Source organism: Scylla paramamosain, chromosome 34, assembly GCF_035594125.1.
Source record: "Scylla paramamosain isolate STU-SP2022 chromosome 34, ASM3559412v1, whole genome shotgun sequence".
Classification (NCBI taxonomy): domain Eukaryota; kingdom Metazoa; phylum Arthropoda; class Malacostraca; order Decapoda; family Portunidae; genus Scylla; species Scylla paramamosain.
Window position 1 is genome coordinate 15,435,220 of NC_087184.1, and position 7,500 is coordinate 15,442,719.

The 7,500-nt window shown below is 47.3% G+C and overlaps 1 protein-coding gene across 2 annotated transcripts in view; it reads right to left on the reverse strand.

Annotated features, from left to right (window-relative positions):
* Positions 1-6,028, reverse strand: part of LOC135090264 (uncharacterized) — a 37,487-nt gene extending 31,459 nt beyond the window's left edge. Inside the window, exon 1 of one of the 2 annotated variants that reach the window (XM_063986873.1) lies at positions 4,979-6,028. The gene's annotated coding sequence lies outside the window, so the exon portion shown is untranslated. Of the gene's footprint in view, positions 1-4,385; positions 4,500-4,978 lie in introns of those variants that run through there. The other variant, XM_063986874.1, reaches the window with a different exon arrangement.
* Positions 6,029-7,500: the final 1,472 nt, after the last annotated feature.

The window sequence follows — 7,500 nt, forward strand, 5'->3', positions numbered from 1 at the left end:
TCTCTCATTCTTTTCTGTCTTCCGTTTCCTTGTATTTTATCTTTTCATTCTTTTTTTCTTCGTCTTTCGTCTCGTATTTTCTTTTCCTTTATTTTTTTCTTCATCATATTCTCTTTTCTAATTCCCCCCACCCTTTTTTTTGTCTTTTATTTTATTCTTCCTTTTTTTTTCACCTTAATCAATCTTAACCCATCTTGTTTACCCTCTTCTTTTCTTCCATCTTCTCTTTCAACACATTCCATATTCAACACAAAGAAACACTAAACTATTTCATCTATTTTTTTATCTATTGTTCTAGTTTCTTCTCTTTTAATATATACCCAACTGAATAAAAAAAAAAAAAAAAAAAACATTAGCTATTTATTTTATCTACTTTTATTTCATCAGTGTAAGTTTTAATGTACCTCAACAAAAACAAACAAACATTAACCCTCTATTCTGTTTACGTCTACTTGTTGTTGTTGTTGTTGTTTTCTTTTTTCTAGTGTCTTTATGTCAATATAAGTCACAGTACATACCAAGAAATCCATTTATTTCATGTACTTCCATTTTTCTTTATTTTTTTTTTTCAGTTTAAGTTCGTAAACCACAAAAGAAAACGTAAGAAGGGGATGATGATCTTTGCATTATTTCCATCCACTTCGCCGCAGCTTCGTGACGCCTTCGCTTCAGGGAACACGAAACACGATATGGTATATTTAGTCCTTACTCACATCCCCAAAACGTTACTTTAATCACGTAGGTGGGTGGGTGGGTGGGGAGAAGCCTTCACCCTTTACTATCTTACGCATTTACATTAACCCTTTCACAGCTAGACAATCCCGTGATCCCTGAGAACTTAAACACTTATTCTTGTACTGAAGTATGTTAAATATTCCTGTAGGTTTGAAAATACAGAATGAATCCCTTATCCTCTCTTTACTCTATCGATCCATGCAAACTAGATTTTTATACTGGCTTCAATGTGACCAAAAGACGACCATTAAGCAACAAAGGGAAGCTAAAGGTGAGACGATTAGTTTTCTCAAAGGCTGCCTGATTGCCCTAACTGGTGGAGAGACGGGAGTGAATGGTACAAGCCTCCTAGTTTGTCTGATTGCCCTAACTGGTGAAGAGATAGGAAGGGGATGCTGGAAGGCTCTTTATTTCATTATACTATTCTAACTGGTGATAGGGAAGACAGGGCAGTGATAGTAGAGACAGGGCAGAATACTTGAAGCCTCCTAGTTTTTCTGACTACATTAACTGGTGAAGGGATAGGAAGGCAATGCTGGAAGGCTCTTTGTTTCATTATACTATTCTAACTGGTGATAGGAGAGACAGGGCAGAATAGCAGAAGGTTCCTAGTTTGTCTGATGACGCTCCTGTAATTGATGGTTGCAGAGGTGAAGCAGATAGTACGTGTAGAGGTCCTTAACCGCCTGATTCACCCTAACGCAGTGTAGAAGTGCAAGAAAAGCCTAGATTGGATAGTTTTAAATAGCAACCTTTCAAATATCACTAAATCTAACACTTTTCTGTGACCAACCTTTGAAATGCCAACAGATCCAATAGTTTATCATGACCGAAGCTTCAAATACCAATATATCTAATGCCTTCACACACACAACCTTTACAGAGCCGACAGATCTATTACTGTTAGTTCTTTCTTTACATTCCTTTGTGCTTCCAAACTCTAGAACCACACACTTCATCACACACAACCTTTAAAGGAACAATAAATCCACTGTTAGCTCTTCCTTTACCTTCCTTTGCGTTGCCTTTGAATTAACACATGACACACACACCCAACACACACACACACACACACACAGACACACGGGCCCAGCTGGTCTTTACGCGTCAGTCTCGATAGCGTCACCGCCACACGAGGGGAAAGAAATGAACGGAACTTAAGTCAGGATGTCACTTGAGCGTCACACGAGAGGGAGAGCATGCTACTTAAGTACAGAGAGGGGCGGTGTGAATGTCAGCTAAGCACCGGGAGGAGAAGCAGAAGGAGGAGGAGGAGGAGGAGGAGGACGAAGAGGAGAAAAAAAAAAAAAAGAGGTATGTTTGTAATTTTAAAGGGTGCACATTTTTGCATCTTTTTTTTTTTATTTAAGATGGAATAATAGAAGGAAGAAGAAGAACAAGGAGAGCAAGAACAAGGACAAGATCAAGAGTAAGAACAAGAACAAGACCAAGAAGAACACGAAAAAGAGCAACAACAAGAAAAAAGAACAAGAACAAGAACAAGAAAAAGGAGACGAGTAGGAAAAAAAAGACATAAAAAAATATTCCTAGTTAATTTCAGGCGTACATTTTTCTACAAATTTTTTTCCACTTTTTTCTTCTTGAAGGGATGGGACGCTAAATTTAGAGGACAGCCCTAACTAAAATAGCAATGACACGGTTCTGCTGTAGAGGAGTGTGAGTGTGATGAATGAATGAATGGAGAGAGAGAGAGAGAGAGAGAGAGAGAGAGAGAGAGAGAGAGAGAGAGAGAGAGAGAGAGAGAGAGAGAGAGAGAGAGAGAGAGAGAGAGAGAGAGAGAGAGAGAGAGAGAGAGAGAGAGAGAGAGAGTAAAGCGACAGGGAAATAATTAGACCGGAAGAAAAAGCTTGAAATAGAAAAAAACAGACAGACAGACAGACAAACAGACAGACAGACAGACACCCAGCCAGCCAGCCAGCCAGCCAGCCAGCCAGACAACTCAGACAACAAAAGAACAACACAAACAAACCTAACACCACTTTCTTTCTCTTCTACTTTATGTTTCGCTCCAAGACTCGTTAATGAAACACAAACACAGACAGACGCAACACAGAACGACACAGAAAGTAACACAGCGATAAATAAATGATGAAGTAATAATAAATCAATAAAATACTCTAATGATCTTTTCTTTGTCTCCTCCTCCTCCTCCTTCTCTCATTTTTAACGGTGCTTCTTAAACGCAATGGTATCGAGAAGATTAATTGCCTCAGGAATGATAAATAACGTCATTTTCCATTTCTCTCTTTTCTACGGGGTCTCTAAACAGTTCAGTAGGGAGAGTACGATACACTCCATTTCCGGTACGATAGTCTATTTTCGTAAAGCACATTAATTTTACGAGTACAGATCCGAGTCAACATGTACACGAGAGAGAGATTTATTATCTTCGAAATGATAAATAGTGTTTTCCTCAATTTCTCCTCTACGGGGCCACTAAACAGTAACGAGAGTACGGTAATCTGTTCTATTTTCGTACGATACTCTATTTGAGAACACAGGGAAGGGTCAGCATATATACGAAAGAGATTAATTGCCTTCGAAGTAATAAATAGTGCTTTCTTCCATCTCTCTCTCTCTCTCTCTCTCTCTCTCTCTCTCTCTCTCTCTCTCTCTCTCTCTCTCTCTCTCTTCTACGTGTCTTTTAAACAGTAGGAAAAATACGTTAATCTATTTGCGTACGAATTTCTAAGGTGCGATGAAGAGGAAGATCAAGAATAGGGTGGAAGGACTGCAATAAAGAAGGCACGAGAGACAAAGGAATAAGCGAAAGAAGGACACAAGACATAAGTAACTTAAAAAAAAATAAATAAATAAAAACAGCGGTCCACCAATTGAGATCGAAGATAAGAAAAGGAAAAAAAGATTAAAGTTTATTTTCTTTAACTAGAATCATTTCACGAATACAAGAATGAGTCAACGAATTATTATTTTCCTTTGTTTTCATTTTTTTCTTCATTCCTTCATTTCTTTCTCTCCCTTTTTAACGATTTCTCTGGGAAGATTAAGGTATATTCAAATGAAGAAGATTAATTTTCATCCTAGAGTCTTGCTTGCTTTCGTTCATTCATTATTGATTAACTCACGAACGTTAGGGTGACAACAGCAGAAAAAATTGGTGTATATTGGTGTATATATCTCTTCCATACAGCGTGGAGTTAGTCTGTCGCGTCTATGCCACCTCTATAACGAAGAGAATGGAAAACTATTAACACGTAACAATTTTCCGCCAATTATCACCTCAACGCAAAGCAAATTAACACAAAGAGCAAAAAAACAAACAAACAGAAAGCAAGGGAGGATATCGTTTTCTTTTCACGCACTTTCAACAACAAACTGAATATTTCCCCTCCCTCTTTTCATCTATTTCACTTTCGTTTTCCAGTAACACACCAGGAACAACGCAGAAAACTGAAGAAAAACTAAACACAAAAGATACAGATTTTTCTTTCCTCGTATTAACACGTTCAGTAACAAATCGAATAAGTAAACATCTGTTCTCTTCATTATCCTCTTTTTCTACATCTCCTTTACGTGTCAAGAATTTTCCACAATGCCACATCCGCAGAACACAAACTTTCTCAAATAACGCAAATTAACAGTACGTAACTTGCTCTAAAATAACGCACATTTATATTTGTACAATTTCACGACAACAGGTGAGAAACAGCAGGTTGAAATAGACGCAGATGACACAGGTATGTAAATGAAAGGCTCAGTAATCAGGTGTTCTTGGTGAGAGTACAGGTAAGGGAAGGGAAGGGAAGGGAGGGGAAGATAAGATAAACGTAACAGTCTTCACTATTATCAGTCTGTTTCTGGTGAGTGACGTGTTGTAATGCAAGGACAGGTGTGTGGCAGGTGTGGTGGTGGTGGTGTGTATGTTGGTGGCTGCTGTGACAGGTGTGGGTGGTGTGGACGGTGGTGTTGAGTTGTGTGGGTGATGGTGTGAGTGTATGGATGGTAGAGTAGGTTGTGTGGGTGAGGGTTCTGTGGTCTGGGTGGTGTGAGTGATTGTGTGGGCTGTGGTGTGGGCGGTGTGGGCGGCACTGGCGGGAACACTGGTATAACAAGTTATAGTCCAGCACACAGCAGTCCACAGCATCACTGTTTGCCACTGCAACACTCGCGGGCTCGGCGTCTTGGCAACACAGCACTGGGCACATTGAACACAGCACTACACACACCATAGCAGCACACAGGTACACAACGGGGTGCTTACCTTTGGGTCGGTTAGGGTGGAGGCGGCAGGATGGCTAGGGGCGGCTGGGCGGGGCCGAGGCCAGTGTATCCGTGGGTGTCGTGCCCATCACGTGGTGTGGCCATACGGGCGCTTGGCGGCAACACACTGGCCGGTGGTGCTGCTCACTCCACCCTGCACTCTGCCGCGTCACTCTGTCACAGTCACAGTCTGGGGAGGGACAGGCTTGCTTTCTAACAGTTTCCTGGCGTGGCCACTACGGTGCAGGGCCACGGGGTCACAGCAGCACAGGGAGCCGCCTGGGGCAGGGCGGGGGCCAGCGTGTGGGCCGCAGCCACCGGGACTTGACGGTGCCACAGCCCCGGGCACGTGCACTCCAACACTGAGACTGTGAGGCGCCGCGGGAGGCGGAGGCTGGTCGAGGAATGGTGACTACCGGGACACAGCCGAGCCTCGCTCGCGGCGGCCGCCCGTGCCCTGCTGCAGGAGGTGGTCAGCCTGCCCTGCGGCGGACCAGTGTCGGGTCAGAGTCGGGTCGGCCCACACGAGGCTCTGAGACTAAGTCCAAGCAAGGGAACAGACTAACTTCCGTCAGCTATTTAATTAAGTGTTTGTGTTGAGGGCTATGGCATGGCGGTGGGAGCGCGGGGCCCAGCAGGCCTGGCGTGTCAGCAGTGGGTTCTGGCATAGAGGGATATTTATTAGCGTGAGGTGCAGATGGAGACGTGTGTGGCGCTGGGCTGCGGGGCGCTAGTGTTCGCGGTGGAGGCGGGCACGAGAGTGTGCTGCTGGCGAGAACCACACTACTAATAGTTACACTCACTCCCGGCGCCGCCGCGCGCACCGGGGGCACATCCCCCCACCTGCTAGCCACCAAAACCATCCTTCCGCCACCCGGCCACACGGGCGTGCCTCGCGCCGTCCCGCAGCGCCGGGCGCCTGTCTCACCCACAGTGCCAAACACCACTTTGCCAGGCGGTGCACGGCCCGCCAAGTGCCGCCCGGAGTCGCGGATTTTCGCTCTTGTCCCTGGTCGCCGTAAGGGCCCCAGTGCGAGGCCCGGCCCCGTGGGCTGCGCCGGTCCGGCTGGCTGGCTATTGATCACGCGTTGCCATGGTAACATTGATCTGCTCGGTGATTCCATCTTCTCAATCGGCGCATAAGAACTGTGCAACAAACCAACCAACTTATTGATCAGGCAGGATTCAGGCGCCAACATTAACCCCGTCAAGCGGCCCTCCACAGCCTGCACCGCCGTGTCCTGCCCACTGACGTGCCCATGGCAGGCACGGCCAGGTCCCGCCGCCCCTGCCAGCCGCCGGAAGGGTGCAGCCAGCCCCGGGCCGGCCCGCCCCAGCGGCCAGCGGGGTGCGCGCCCCCTCCCTTCGGCCCGGCACTAGGGCGACTTTGTCTCGATGAGGATCCTGCCCACACCCTCTCACCCTTCCTCTGTGGGGCAACTCAACGAGATCTGACATCATATCATCCTACGCTGCTGCTGCTGCTGCTAGGTACTGCTACTGTTGTTGCTGCTGCTGCTGCTGCTGCTGCTGCTGCTGCTGGTGCTGAATTGAGGCCTGGAAGAGCCCTGCGTGGGGGCGGGGAGAAGGAGGAGGAGGAGGAGGAGGAGGAGGAGGAGGAGGAGGAGGAGGAGGAGGAGGAGGAGGAGGGGCCGCCGCCCTTCATTGCCACGCAGAGTGTTCCAGTAACGCGCGCCGCCCGCCGCCCGCCGCCCGGCTGGCCGCCCATTCATTAGGCTGTAAGAATGTTCCCGAGAAGCAGCTCGCAAAGCCCGTGCTGCTGCTGCTGCTGCTGCTGCTGCTGCTGCTGCTGCTGCTGCCATCGTAACGGTGTCGCCGCGCGTCCCGGCCTGCTGCTGTCCCGCCTCAGATTGGGCCGCCGCCGCCCCCGCCAGGCCAGACAGCCCCCTGCCTCCCCTCACACACACACACACACACACACACACACACACACACACACACACACACACACATATACACACGCAGGCATCGCCGTGGTCGCCGTCAGGTCGTGGGCTGGAGTGTTCGTGGGAGGAGCCGCCACGCACCTTTGGGTCAGCCAGGACAGCCCGCCAGACACGGCTTGTCCCGCTTAAATATAGGCGCTACACACACACACACACACACACACACACACACACACACACACACACACACACACACACACACACACACACACACACATGCCATCATCATCAGCATCAGCACTCCATTACCGTTACCGCTTCTCTTTATTAACTTTCTTTTTCTGGTCATTATCAACATTTTCCTCCTCGTTTTCTGCACGGGGAGAGGATTTGCAGGTAACAGGAGCTCCGTCCTACCTGTGTGTGTGTGTGTGTGTGTGTGTGTGTGTGTGTGTGTGTGTGTTAGACAAGCACTCACATTCACCCAAACTGTCCATACCTCCACCACACACACACACACACACACACACACACACACACACACACACACACACACACACACACACACACACACAGCTAAGTCCCCAGCGACCTCACACGTGGTTAAATCCGTGTT